The 14,988-nt window shown below is 35.3% G+C and overlaps 1 protein-coding gene across 1 annotated transcript in view; it reads right to left on the minus strand.

Annotated features, from left to right (window-relative positions):
* ITGA1 (integrin subunit alpha 1) overlaps positions 1-14,988 on the minus strand; it is a 75,960-nt gene that overhangs the window by 49,597 nt on the left and 11,375 nt on the right. The gene's annotated exons all lie outside the window — the stretch shown is intronic.

Genomic DNA, 14,988 nt, shown 5'->3' on the forward strand with positions numbered 1-14,988 from the left:
CATACATCTTCTGCCTTTACTAATTGTTCAAGTATAATTTTTAAAAATGTTGCTATTTCTCTTTATATGCAAAGAATATTTTTCTCCCTCTCTCTTGGTAATCAAAACGTAACTAAATCAATAAAATATCCCTTAAAAAAAGTAGTGAATTGTCATTGTCTTAAATGTTTTTAATAGCATTTTGAGAATAAATATAATTGCTATTGTTTTTTGACTTAATGAGTACGATGAGAACATCATAACATAGATTCCCAATTTACCTCTTACACAATTAAACAGTTCCAATGAGATTGCCTATGCAATATCTATCACACAACATTCACTTCATTCATTGTTTCTTCACAAAAATAAAGCTCAGAAATCTATTGTGATTTTTACAGCGTATTCATTATACACTTGGTCCCTGAAGTTTTCAGAATCTGAGATGTGATCCACTCAAACATTTTTAATTTTAAAGAATATATATTCTTTTATAGATTCCAAAATAATGAAACCTGAAAATGTGAAATGCTAAACAACAAAGTTGACATTTTCTTTTTATCTTCTATCATTTGCTACTACCTCCCCAAAGCCTCCTAATTGTGAGAGAGGTCAATTCAGAACCACAAATAATAATAGCTTTTAAGAAGTAGAGTTAGAAAAATTAGAAGTTGCTAGGAGGGGTTAGACTGATCAGAAGTAAAAACGAGGACACACCACAGAGCAGGGAACGGGCCTGTAGATCTTGTTGACAAACTATGTTTTGTATGCTAAATAGCATATATTCAATGGATAACTAGGTTAATAAAACATAAAACCATAATTTACAAACCATATAGGAAGTGCAGCTGATTCAGAAAATGTAGATTAAAAGAGTGGAAGACCACACAGGAGGAGCAGCTATATTTTCTCTGTGTATCAACTTCCATTTACTCTTGAAGATCAAATGCTATATAAAGACTTGATTTGATCCAGTAAGGCTTTTATTTTCCCCAACTTCCAACTTCAGTTTAGCTAGAAATCAGATGTTCAGAAGTTTGATTTTATGATACATTGTCTGGGCTATTTTACTACGCAAACACACAACACAACCTCCTGTGGCTTCCATGTTGATCACAATATATCATGATCATACTGAATAAATGTAAAAGCGTGCAGATGGCAAACTGAAAAGCGGAGTTAGCAGTGATCATTGTTACACTGCCAACTAAGAAAACTAAGAACAACTTCATTTTAATGGTTTTCAAGTTTTCTTTCATTTCTTTCAGTATGTTATAAAAAATTGGCAATTCACAGTTCAGTAAAAAACTGAAATTGAGACTGTGAAAATGATGCTTTGTAAGCACTATATAAGCAAGTATACATATAACAGTATTTAGCTTGTATTCTTCCAGATTCGCAGTTTCTCTCTAAGTTGTATGCATTCTCACCTGGTTCAAGGAAACTGATGCTGGAAAAGTAAAAAGAGTACTGGCAGAAGCCAGTGGAAAAACAAAAACTACAGTGATGTTGGAGAGAATCTTGAAAGCTACATGGAATAATAAGAAAAAAAAAACCAACAAAAACCTGCACTTTTTTGAGGCATACGGTGCTTGGCTACATACATAGTCACAATCACTGTAGGTAAATTAAGATTTTGAATGATTCTGTGATGTGTTAACAGAATGACTAAGAAGGTAGGTCAAAGTACAGATCAGGGACGCATAATATAAATGTTTATCAAAGGATAAAACTGAAGTTTAAGCTTCTATGTTCTCATTTTATAATAAATGAGAAACTGCTGAAGAACTGGGACAAGGACCCTCTCACTGCTGATTTGAAGAGTACAAAAACTTGCTAGTGCACATGGTATTCATAGTTGAGTACAGTCTGTACCTATGCATGAAAGGTTAACACTCAGTCACCAAGACAACAAACCAAATATTATTGTAATAAAGTACTGCAAACCTAGAGTAGTAGCTCATACTTGTCCAGTAGCCACTAATAAGATTTTTCCTTCCTTCTGTTATACTTAACAGAAGTTTTAACCAGACTTTCATGCTGTCTGCCTGATTGTTGTGTTAAACTAGACAAAAATGCTTAAAATAGATTTTCCTGGTACTTGTCTGTGTGCTTATTGCCTGGACCTCTAGCCTCTGCAGACAAAGAATTGCAGAAGAGGCACCCACATTTTCTCAGAATAGTTGAAAGTAAACATAACCAGAATGGCAGCACAAACTTTAACACCTGGCTCTTGACTGCTGAAAAAAAACATCACCTCAAATCACTCACAATAAATGACACCATGGAAAGTAACTGAACTGAGAGAAGAGAGCATCTTCAGTTTGGATATTTTGTCTCTGTATGGTCTGTAGCTAATAACAATTGCACCCTCTATAATCAGAGGTTATTCTTGGAAAGGACAAGTTTGTACATTACATTCAGCAGAGCTTACCATGTTGGCTGCACACCACTTCTCTACATCAGAATTTCGTCAGAATCACCCAGGAAGTCAAACACTTTGTGCTACAGCATTTTAAAAGCTCTTATTAATTCCTCTGTAATTTGCTAGGAGAGATTTAAATAAAGCAAGTCTGAATGCAGCCATGAAAGAAAAAGCAGAAATGTCTTATGAAAGTATGCACAACTAGAAAATAGTGGGAAAGTCCAAAAAAGGAAAGCCTGTAGGAGAAGAACAGTCTGCGTCCTTCCTCGGCAGTAAAAGAGAAGTTTAAAATGAAAATTAAAATAACACTAAAATATTTCATAGACTTAGGAAAAAAAAAACAAACCAAAAAAAACAGAAAAAAAGAAAATACTGCTTTGGTGTCTTGTAGTGATATTAAAATGGTATTTTAAATGATCTGTATGCAATATAAGAGTGCAGTGTGGAACAGTGTGTTTGATAAAATTGTAATGAAACCTAAGTGACATTAGGAAGGATGGCCAAGCTTCTAAAGCTAGGATGCATGACAATTAGCCAGGGGAGCAGGATTGGGAATATTGCCTTGGACTCCCACAAAAGCATAACATGAAAACAACAGAAAATAATATCATTCTTCACAATTAGACTGCCTCTGATTGGTATAAAGGGAAGATTAAACATGCATTTGCTTGCAAACATTAAAAAAAAGTGTTATTTGTAACATGATGTCTAGCATACAAAAGTAGATTATTTACAGGTGCACTGAAGGGGAGAATCATCATTTTACCTTTTACTTTACGTGTAATAATGTCACTGCAGGACTATGCACAACTTATGAAATAGAGAGTCAGTTACTGAGATCCCAATTGGAAGAAAACATGCTTGTGTGGTAAAATCACCATCTGTGAGCTGGAAGGCCAAAGTGCTTTGTCTTCGTGCTGAAGGCCACAGAGGCTGTGGTAGGAGCCTGCACTGCATTCAGCTCTGGCTGACTAACTATCGTTGTATTTCAAATAAAGCTGTAGATTAAGAAAAAAAGAATGGAGAAAAGTTTAACTCCTGGAAATTTTTCAGTGGAGCTTAAATTGAGCTATTTATTTTTCAGGACTACAAAGGAACCTTTGTTTAATTTTGCCTCCAGCTTTTTTCTTTAATCTTTAACCTTTGAAAAGGAAAAGACTTACTTTCTGGAGTGAGCCTGTATTATTAAAAAAGACTTATCATTAAATGTAGATAAATATCCAAAAAAGACACAGAAGTGCATGTTTGGAAATGGTTCCAGGTTCAGTAGCTACTTGCTTTTCAAAGCCAAATTTCAAACTCATTAAATAAAGCTTCCTCTGCCAGCTTTTGTACTGAATAACTTGTACTGGAAAATAGCTTTATAATGTGGTGTCAAGCCTGAAAATATAATGAATCGAAGCTTTGTAATGTGATTCCGAATGAGTAACTCAATGCAACAGTTAAAACTTCTGTACACATAATAGCAGAAACCAAGAATATCTGCTCCACTCAGCAGCCATCAGAATAAAACCATTTTGTCCAAAGTTTGGAACATTTAAAATCATGCCTCTCACTGGAACATTTCTTAGCATTTTGCAGTTTCTCACAGAAGGGAGAAAAAGTCTTAAAAATATGCAGTCACTTACAAAAAAGTGTGAGGTCAGCTCCTAGACATGTACAAATGTATACAGGCTTAGAAAATTCAGCAGTTTGTTGAAAGGCAAATAATTCCCAGAAAATGTTTGAGCTCATCTTCAGTGATGTTCAGGCCATCTTTTGGGTGTACTTGCTCCATTAATACTTAACAATGTTCAAGAACCTGAAGTCCTCTAGCCACATTCTTCTCTGTTGTCAAAGACCATTCTTCCCACCACAACTGCTTCTTAACAACTATCTATCTATTTACTGAATTTTTTTTTTAGATTGAAGATATTTATAATTATTTGCAATTAATTCAAATTTCAGACAAAAGCAAGGTTAAAAGGTCATGCATATTGTTTTCTGGAATGAAAATCAGAAGTTTAAAAAGGAGCAAGATATTAATTTTGTGCAAAAAAGTTAACTGAATAAACAAGGATTTGTTATCCTAAAAAAAACAAAAAACAAAAAACACAAAACACAAAAACACTAAAACATGTTCCTCACAACACTCTAAAACTACTAACAATCTGTACATTTTCTTCAATGCAAGATTTCTCTACATTGATAGGAAGGATCAAATATGATGTTTCAATTAATTTTCTATGAGTTTCCTATGTGCCTAGTTACACTGGATCTCAGTTTTGCCAGCTGATGTCCTGCTGCCCGTAAATAAGCCTCTGTGTAGCCTCTTTGAGACCAGTACAAGAAGTCAGGTACAGTTGTTGCTTCAGGAAACACATGCTAAAATCCTTAGCAAGCATTAAATCCTGAGTGATTTTTCATCTGACTTCATATTGTTAACTGGACTGCTGATAGGCTTATTTCCAGTAAATTTTGTTTCTGTTATGCTAAATGAAAAGCCCACGTAGATTAAATAACAATCTTACACTTTCTTCTATACAAGGATGCAGCTTTTGAGTATCCAGAGCCTTATTATTATTATTATCATGCTAAATAATTTCTAAATATTTCTAAATATTCTTTCCAGATTTCTAATGATATTAACTTCTGTAACATGTTCAGCAGGAGGAAGCAAACTCAATTTTTTTCTACTCAAACAAGGAGCTCCTTAGTGCTTAGTGCTCCTTTTCTAGCCTTATATAATCAAAAAAATCACTTCAAGTAACAGATTCCCCAACATTATGCTTATGACTCAGTCTGAAGATGTTGCAACAACTGGGACTGTGCAACAACTACTTCAAGAAATGGTATGTCCAACTTGACACAAGACTACTCCCTTACTGTTAATTATCAGCTAGTTTACACACATTTTTGAATCAGAGACATTTTTCAACACATCAGAGTTGAAGCTCAGATGAATGACCCCAGATATGTTATCAGAAATTCCGAGTCAGAGGTGTTAATAGGTGTTCAAGTGCAAGCATTATGACTATCCTCCACTCAAAAACAGTTTATTTTGATAGAGTGATGACTTAACTGCAACATGCTCAATATCTTTCATAATCCAGTGTACTAGTATACAGTTTACGGTCAAGGAAGACAAAGCACTGAGTTGGAGTAAATTACTACCTGTTAATGTTCAAATGTCAAATATCATTGTCCATATTTCTAAGCTTATGAATCCACCATCCAGGTGGGGACATACACACCTCAGAGTTAATCTCAGATGTGTATAATAAAAGAGAAAAAAAAAAAAAAAAAAAAAAGAAAAAAAAGAAAGAAAGAAAAACAACTTGCAAACTACATTTAATAGGTAGAGAAGGAATACCTTTCCTTATATTTCTGATAGTAAGCCACCCATTATAATTTTCGTTGGTATACCTAAAAAACCTAGAAGTCCATCAAGAGAGGGGTGGCCAGCAGGGACAGGGAGGTGATTGTCCCCCTCTACTCTGCTCTTGTGATGCCCCATCTGGAATGCTGCGTCCAAGTGTGGAGCCCCCAGTACAAAAAAAGACAGGGAGCTGTTGGAGAGGATTCAGAGGAGGGCCATGAAGATGATCAGGGGACTGGAGCACCTCCCCTATGAAGACAGGCTGAGGGACCTGGGCTTGTTCAGCCTGGAGAAAAGAAGGCTGTGGGGTGACCTCATTGCAGCCTTTCAGTACCTAAAGGGAGCCTACAAACAGGAGGGGAATCAACTCTTTGAAAGGTTGATATGTGTAGGATGAGGGGAAATGGTTTTAAGTTGAGGGAGGGGAGATTTAGGTCGGACATCAGGGGGAAATTCTTTACCCAGAGAGTGGTGAGGTACTGGAACAGGCTGCCCAGAGAGGCTGTGGATGCCCTGTCCTTGGAGGTGTTCAAGGCCAGGATGGGGCCCTGGGCAGCCTGGTTTAGCATTAAATGTGGAGGTTGGTGGCCCTGCATGTGGCAGGGGGTTGGAGATTCATGATCCTTGAGGTCCCTTCTAACCCTGGCCATTCTGTGATTCTGTGATTCTGTAACACTCATTTTCTTCGTTTGTATCATTTTTTAGCAGACAGAACCGCTATGTTGCTCCATTTTCCTATGTTATTACTGCTTAAAAATAATAATTCCATGTTTCCCTGTTCAAAATATTTACTTTAGTGGAGACCTGAAAACTAAGAGTTTGCTAAGAGTTCTTAGCAAAAGGACTTTCACATCATTTTTTCAGACAAAGTTACTGAATCAAGGGCAGCTAACTATAAGTTGCAGAAGCAAAATGAAAAGCAAGTTGATTTTTAAAATGCTGAACTCCATTTAAACTGCACAGGTTAATACCAAAGCAGCCTAATAGAGAAAACACTTTTACAAAGGTAAATATCCTAGCCAGGTTCTTTTGTTCAAAACTTACTACTGCTCATTGGTGAAAGGGAAGGTAAATCAAAGACTGTATGATTTCTTATCCTATCTAAATAAGAAATCTTCCCTCGCACTGTGTAGTTTAAAGAATATGAATTGGTGTTTTCTGTTTGCAAATTTTTAATTTTAACTGAGAAATCCAAGCAAATGACCACAGTAGTCCTTAAGTCCAACCATCCATGATCTTAAATTATTTCCTAATGTCAGAAATGGCCAAAGAAACCACCACCACCTGCCTGCCATGAAAGACACAATACCCTAGAGAAAAACTGAATATCACCAAAACAAAGGCTTGTTCACTGTTCTAAAGTCTGCTTTTGTAATTGTATGGAACCACCACAAAAACGACTAGTGCTGCACAGGCTGATTCATAAACTGCTGTTATGAACTTTTATTCACCTTACTGAAGCAGCTTTACCCTCTGCATGATTTAGGACAATCATAGAAACCTTTACAGACTCATTATTTTATATGTTGGTAGCTAACCTCCAGTTTATTTCTGAGGTGAACATCATTTACAAGCAACTGATGAAAACTAAACTTCTGTAAGTAGAATAATGTACTAGCATTTCAGAAAGTGGCATGCAGGGCTTGCAAAAAAAAAAATAATCTGAAGTAAAAAGGTCAGCTTTGCATCTGTATCTCACCACTGAAACAAAAGCAATAAAACAATTTTTAAAACAGCAGTAACATTTACGAAGAACAATATTATTACGTTCTGTGTTATATATTTGTAGTCACTATACCTCATTCAATTAAAATTTTAAGAAATTACCCAAAAGCCATGGATTAATAATATTGAGTAGCAACATTGTGAAAACTTGATGAATAATAAGTGCCTCATAAGTCATTTCTGCTACTTTTAAAAATAAGACAGTCTAGTAGCATAAAGTACATCACCACCTCTTTTGCTGTTCTGTTGTTGTAGGGATTTTATTAGGAAGCCAGCTGAAAGTGTCACAGAATTTCTACTGCAAATGTTCTTTCTTACTGATCAAGAAACAAATCAGGGAAATTTAGAATTAGCCATTCAGAGATTTTAAGAGGAAGGTTTGTGTCCCTTCCAAAAAAATTAGAGCTGGACCCTAGAGGGAAGAAAACAAACTGCATCTAAAAGTCGCGGTAAGAGAGAGCTGTCTACATGCCTTACTGGAGCTCATAACTTATGTTTCCTACTCACAACACATGAAATAAATCTCATTTTAAGATATCTGTCCAGCTCTGTCCTGTTCAGAAAAAGGTATTCAGGCTCTACATGAGCTCCAGAGAGTACCTTTTATTCTTTCTTTGAAACATCTTCATCAACTTCATCCAAATACCATCAGACTTTAACAGTGAGGAAATTTTATTTTCTTGTGTAAATGCCACTTGTCCAGGGTAGACAGAAGTTTGTAAAGATAAAGTCAGATACTCTGGTTCTGGTGATATTTAAGAATGAATTGGTTTCTGAAGCCAACAAGAACTGCAAGGGTTGAAAAAAGACCCCCTACAAAAGAAAAAGAACCTAGTGCCACCTACTTCAGTAGCACAGTTTTCCAAGCTCTTGTTCAAGTTCTTGCTATGCATGGTACAAGTGCTCCTTGAACTCTGGCAGTTTGGGGCTGTGACCACTGGCCTGGTCATGAGTCTTTGGTCTACTGCTCTTTGGATACTACTATTGCCTTCATATACCACAGGCATTTCTAAAATGTCCAAAGATAAAGAGGAGCAATTATTAATGTCTCAGCTCAGAGTCTGGAGGGCGATCATTGTTTCTGAAGGAAAAACATTTAAAGATCAATGAAATAAGCCTCATGTCTATTTGCAAACAAAATGCTCAAACATTATTTTAAAGAAATCATTAGAGTTACTGGAAGGCACTGAACTGACAGATAGACAGGCAAGTGCGCATTAAACCCCTATCAGGTACCTAATACAAGCATCTTCAAACCATCAGCTTAGCCATGGCTTGAAAAACAATTCCTCCTGCTCCCTCAATCCTGACAAGAGGCCAGTATTGTAAAAAGTCACAGATGTGGCACAAATGTACATTCTAAGTATTGTAGTCATATAAACAGGGCAACTCAAAATGCCACTAAAACAACAGCAGCAAGCACTCTGCTTCTATACAGAGCATAGGATATTGCACTACTGCTTCCAATCTATTGCTCACAATCTCTATAACAATCTCTCTTAACAAGGTCCACGTTAGAGACCTTTTGCTCCCATTATTCTGTCTGAAAGGTTATTCCAATCTTCTTATGTTCCAGTAATAGAAATTTTCTGCTCTCTGACACATATTTACTTCTTGCTTGTTCTTTTGTCAAAATAAGAGTACTTAAGATAGAGAACCAGGCAGTTTTAAAAGCGTTCTAGAAATAAAACTGAAAACATTTGATTTCAAAATATGTTTGTACAAAGCTCTAAAGATTTTTTCAGTAAGTTTCAATTGTGCCCTGCTCGAAAAGACTTTTAAAAACTTTACAACCTATACGGTCTAAGCATATCTTCAAAGTTTGGAAAGGTTAGACTTACTGTTGTCAGTATATATTGTCATCGTTTATTTTGTCATTTCTGAAATCTTAATAGGATTTCTGTGTGAAAATAGAAATAGTACAGGATCATGCAGGAAGATTTGCATGAAACATGTGGACAGCTTGCAATCGCTTACGCAATCATAAATCTCTTTATCAAGACGTTTGTATGCTTGACTAGGCAACTAAATGACTGCCTATTATTATACTTGTAATAACTGATGTCTGAGATTTAAGTGAAAAAGCATAAAGTCTTGCACTTTGGCCAACTTAATGTAATTGTCAGGTTAATAAAAAACAGTGCTTCCATTGAAACATAAGCAGAAATATATAATAAAAACACCTTTCAATATAGTAACTTCTGACTTTTTCTAGCTGCTTCTTCTCAATACATTAATCCTCAGAAACTCTGGAACGTTTATTTCAATTACGTTGATATTTTTTCATTAAAAATTGACTACAGACCATGCTGAATGCCTTTGTCTTTCACAAAACAAGAAATACTGCTTTTGTATTTGTCACACCACATATGATATTTGTCTAGCCATCCCATCAGAAATTGTACTGACTACATAATGAAAGGATTAGCAAGTTCTCTTGAGCTCCCAGTATCACAATTCCTAGTCCCAGGCTTAAGACTCCTCTTCTTTGGATACAAGATAAACCATATTAGCTGGTGTCTTAGAATAGAAAAATTCATTTGGAAGAAACTACAGATATTTCTAACATTCTAGTGCTGCTGCTTTCAAGGAAAGGAAAATTCATATTCAACACAGCATCTCATACTTTCTATTATACTGTAACTTTTCATTCTTCCTCACTGCTCTGGAATTTGGGAACATTCCCTCAAGATGCAACTGTTCCTTTTCTGCCTTTTACCACAACTGCCTGACGTACCATCTGACAGTGAAGCAAGCTGCTGCTGCCCCAGGTTTGGCAGCTCTGTCTGACAGCAGATGCTCCCCCAGTAACAGGTATGGAAAAAAAAAATATCTGTTTAAGCTCCTCCCCTCTTACCTTTGGTTACCCCTCTTACCAAAATTGCAATACAGCAATTTTGATTCAGGAGAGGAATAAATTATACAGGGATAAAGTGCTCATCTTTACAAAAGGGATGGAAGTGTTTTCATAGCAACTATCTGAGTAAGATAAATGACAAACAGTGTAATCAGTAAATTTCCCAAACGCACAAATCTGAATACTTATACCACTATTAAATATGTGAGGTCCCTGGCTGAACACTCCGGTCAGTGAAAAAGATAATTATCTTCAGCAGAACCTGTTGCAGGTTTCAAAACTTCAGAAGCCTTTGAAAGAAACATTAGTGAGCAGTTGATAATCAACTATCAGACATTCTAAATGCAGCATTTGTTACCTAGCAACTCTAACTGAAATTTTGAGATCTGTAGATAAGGATCAAGTCTTTGTGGTAAAGTCACCGTTTCAGCTACAAAACACGACCATGAGCTAAGAGTCATTAGTTTTGTCATGAAGACAGACTCACAGAATGGCTTGGGTTGGAAAGGATCTCAAGAATCATCAATACGTTCTTTGAATACGTTCTTTTTTTTTTTTTTTTTTAACACCAACCTGTATTCAGGACTATTTTCTGAATCGCAGAGACTCTGGTTGCAGTATGTTATGCAGGTACAGTCCCAGCTTTAAATCAGTTTTCTTTCCTATCAAGATCAAAAACCTAAAGATCATCTCCTACATGCCAAGAGATTCAGCACCCGAGTAGTGTGGAACACTTCTGCAGTATATGGAACAAGTGCTTTGCAGAGATGTTTACAAAACAGGGAGCACTTTTAACCTAGACCAACAACTTATCAGAAAAGGATCTTAAGCCTCATACCTTCCATTCTGTATTACTCCTTAACCCCTGGACTCTTTCCTCGCTATTCTAGGCTTGTCTTTGAGTAGGAATTGCATTCTGGACCAGAGGAAAAAAAATTCCATAAAGTCCTGTATGTACATTCCTGAAAAGAAGGACTAGTTTCAAGCAATTAACATTCTCTAATGGAAAAGCTACTTTGCCAGAGAATTCTTGATCATTTCTAATTTGACTTCGAGTAACTAATAAAGCAATATGAAAGTAATTACATTAGCTATGAATATAGCATTTCACAAACAGGAGGCAATAAATTAGAGACTCCTGCAGAAAAGTCTGAAAATGCTGGCAGTGTTTGAAAGTCCTGCTTCATGTTGCATTTCCCAAGAGACACTGATTATTTTCAAAAAACAACAATCAAGTATCGTTTCAGAGAACTTTCCATCACACTCCATTTTAGGTTAAAAGATGACAATTTTTGATGAAAACTGTATTACATTTCTAGTAAAGACAAGTTCATTAGCTTACAGAGAATATGCACTAAACTTTGTATTCTGGATCGCGAAAGCAGTTATTCACAAATCAAAGTCAATGCCCTACATGAGTCAAGTATAAAAAATGTGGTAAGACTAAGTATTGTGCTTATTAAGCAGTTCTTAGGGCAACTGTCACAAGAAGCTACAGAGTCAATGTTTACTCTTTCCTCTACTGAAATAGCCCAGGCTTGACCCATGTCAGAGCCTGAATTAAGAACTGTAACAAAAACCACAAGATCCAAAAGAGTAGGCATTTTCTTAACTCTACATTAGCAGTACAGTAAGTTTGCAAAATATTCTCCTACGATAAACACAGTAGTCTCTAAATCCAGGCTGTGGCTATTAAAATACCAAAGACACAGCAAAATCAACTACTGCAACGACTTCATTTTTACTTTATTCCCATCACCTTAAAGCAAACAGAAAAATCCTAAATCCCAAAGCATTGAAGACTTTGTCCTAACATTTAACTTTTTAATAACTTGCAGGCATTTTACAGGAACTGAGATGGAACAGAACACCCACAGCTCTGTCATTCTCCACATTAGCACAGTTTATGGTAGAAGAAATATTAATAGTTATGAATCTGAGCCACCTCAACAGCACCTAGCTCAGCATTTTAATGTCTTCTTTTCAAAATAAAAATTTTAACTGCATCTTGAAAAAGGGAAACATAAAAGCCTCAGAGAATGAGAAAAAAACAAAGTCTGAAACTTTGCTGTATTTAAGAAGGAAGAAAGTAAATTTCTGAAGAAATTCCTTTATTTCTTTTTAATACAATTTGAAGGAATTAAAATTCTGAATTGTAACAAGGATTCTTATTTGCTAACACTCTAATTGCAGTTTCATGTTGTTAAAACTGCTTTCTTTGATCATCTGTAGAAGAAATAGACCACACACTGGACAAACATAGCTTCATATAAAACAACAGAATGAACATCTTTGGAAAATTTTTCTCCGGTGAAATAAGAAATGTAATCTGCCAAAACAAAATAAAACAACCCTAAAAAAAAAACAACAAATAAACACATACACACAATCCCATTTATATTCCCACCTCATCTTTATAAAACGTAGCATGCTTTTTGGATGGGTTATGCAGCATCTGGACAGCAATTAAAGAAGCTCAATTTATATGTAAGTCAGAGAAGGAAGCTATAATACACTTTCATAAACAAATGCAAACAAGTGACAGCAGCTGAGAATATGAATTAAATGCTTAAAGTTATTATGATCAGGGCTACTTAACATTTGCAACAATGATACAAAATGATGAAAATTACCCCAGATTATTGCATGTCCTTAAAAGCATCCGTGAAGTTACATCACAAATTCAGCTGAAGAGCTACTTGGCTGTTGTTATGATGAGAGCAATGAGAGAATGGTCATAAGTTCATTTGTAACCAATTCTTAGCTCAAAGAGTGTGCAGCAGTGAACACATAAGAAAGAAATCTTCCCCAGGCCAAATACTATTAAATGGGGTGTAATTTCAACAAATACTTATCTTTTATTTAACTTAATAACTAGCAGGATTATTTTGGTCTTTCTATGATGGCAACATATTATGAAATAGACTTTATCCTATGATATAATAACAAATGGATGAAAATGCCAAAGGTGACAGAATTAATAAATTGGGGTCTGATCTCAGTTAGTTTGCAAGAGTTAAGTCTATGAAGTAAATAGATTTATTATCAAGACAATTTCATGATATATTTTAAAGCTTTCTTCCCAACAAAGACAGTAAGTATTAACAGTTCTGCAATGTATAATCATTTATTTTGAAAATTGAAAAACTGGAAGATAAAACAAGCTACTTGCTCAAAGATTTATCTCACAACACAATACAAAACCCAAACTTACCTACTACTGAAATTAATAAATAATGGTAAAAAAGCCAACTTCCACATTGTGGACTGGTTTCATTTCATGCATATCTAGTTCAAAAGACTTGAGTAAGTGCTAACAGAATGGGAAAATATTTTTCCTCTGATTTGCAGATAACATGCAAGTTCTGTGTGTTATCTAGACACGGACCTTAAGGTGTTTGCCAAACAAAAATCTTTGTCAATATAGGCTTTCCAGCTATTTAAAATAATTACAATTTTAAAATATATTAACATCACTGGAACTTAACCTGGAACTGTGCCAGGTTAAGCATCTGCATGACTGAATATAGCCTACTTTCAAAACTATGCCATTAAGCTGTTTCCTGAAACAGGATGCAGTTGTCTACAAAGTGCATGCATATTTATTTTACTACAAAAATGCTTACAAAACAAAAAATGCCACCCTTCCATACTTCGGACAACTGGATTTGTACTTCTTTTAGAGAGTTAATGACACGATAGCAGTAGCTAGAAAAAGAAAAAATATTTATAACTTTCAAATTCTGTGTAGAATTGTTATTTTAATTGCAAAAATAATAATAAAAAAAAAAAAACAAGAAAGAATCACTATTTATTTATTTATTTATTTTTTTACCAAATGCTTGCCTGCTTGCTTCTGCTTTGTGCATGCTACCGTAACATAGGAGACACAGACTTAAAAAAACTGCCATTGTAACTTTCTTACAAAAGTTTACAGTAGAAATTCTCCACAATTTCCTTTTAAAAAATGGAATAGCAGTCTTAAATTTGGTCTGGTCTGTAAAAATACCAAACCATTCTATAGCTTGTCTTTTCACATCTGAGGGCTTCCAGTTCAGTACAACTTCCTACCAACAAATTAAGGCTGCTGTTTTGGTTTATGTGACTTAGCAATACTTAATACCAAACTCACAGAGCTGGCACAAGTTAGCACTGAGAGCACCGTTACTTTCTTTTTCTATTTGATCTAGCATAAAACTTTCAGGTTTTTGTTATTTGTTCTGTGGTTTTTCCAAATGAAATTTATTTTTAGTCAGTCTCCAGTTCCCTCCTCCACTGCGACATTTAAACAAGGAATGCTTATTTACTCTCACCACCTTCATCACCACACACTGGTTTAAACTGAACAAACAATATGCTACGGTCAATTTCACATGCGTACGCACATCAGAATCTGAAAGCAGTTTGTGCTTCTTCACCCTAAGATCTCATTGTTCAAGTGAAGAAATCAGACTCATTGTGGCTTTCACTGAACAAATCAAATAATTGGAGAAGTAACTTTATTTTTACTGTTGTCACTGTCTTAAGCTAAAATTCTACTTACAAGTCTGTAATTTTTATCTCCACATGATAATGCATATGTTTTTAAACAGGTAACAGATTATGAAATTACTTCTATTGCTTGTTGTAAAAAAAAATTCTAAT

Source organism: Tympanuchus pallidicinctus, unplaced genomic scaffold (genome assembly GCF_026119805.1).
Source record: "Tympanuchus pallidicinctus isolate F22 unplaced genomic scaffold, pur_lepc_1.0 scaffold9, whole genome shotgun sequence".
NCBI lineage: Eukaryota > Metazoa > Chordata > Aves > Galliformes > Phasianidae > Tympanuchus > Tympanuchus pallidicinctus.